Genomic DNA, 503 nt, shown 5'->3' on the forward strand with positions numbered 1-503 from the left:
GCAGCGAAAATTTCTAGGTAAACACTTCAGGCCTTTGCGAAGACGGGGGGAGAGTGGACACAGCGACGGCGTGGCATTTTCAGAGGTGGGGTAAAAGGGGGAGGGAAGGGAAGGGAAGGGAAGGGAAGGAAAGGGAAGGGAAGAGGGAGGAGGATATGAGAGAAAAGGTTCTCGAGGTTGGGAAGAGCGTGCTATCGTCCACTCTAAATGTCAAGGGACAATTTTGTCCGTAGATTTGCAACGATTTCGTGCACATCCAGAAAGGATGCAATTTTGTTCCCTTAATTGGACAAATTGTGTGAAGTTTCACACAATTTGTCTAGTTTTAGGAACAAAATTGCATCCTTTCTGGATGTGCACGAAATCGTTGCAAATCTACGGACAAAATTGTCCCTTTACATTTAGAGTGTCATTCAGCCTTTTGTGCCTCGGAGCCATCGCCCACGGTGCTTTCCTTGTCGGCAGTGCCCTTTCTCCCCTTCACAGTTATATGCTTGCGAAGA

The sequence above is a fragment of the Frankliniella occidentalis genome, unplaced genomic scaffold (assembly GCF_000697945.3).
Source record: "Frankliniella occidentalis isolate FOCC.00 unplaced genomic scaffold, Focc_3.1 Scaffold3926, whole genome shotgun sequence".
NCBI classification, from domain to species: Eukaryota; Metazoa; Arthropoda; class Insecta; order Thysanoptera; family Thripidae; genus Frankliniella; species Frankliniella occidentalis.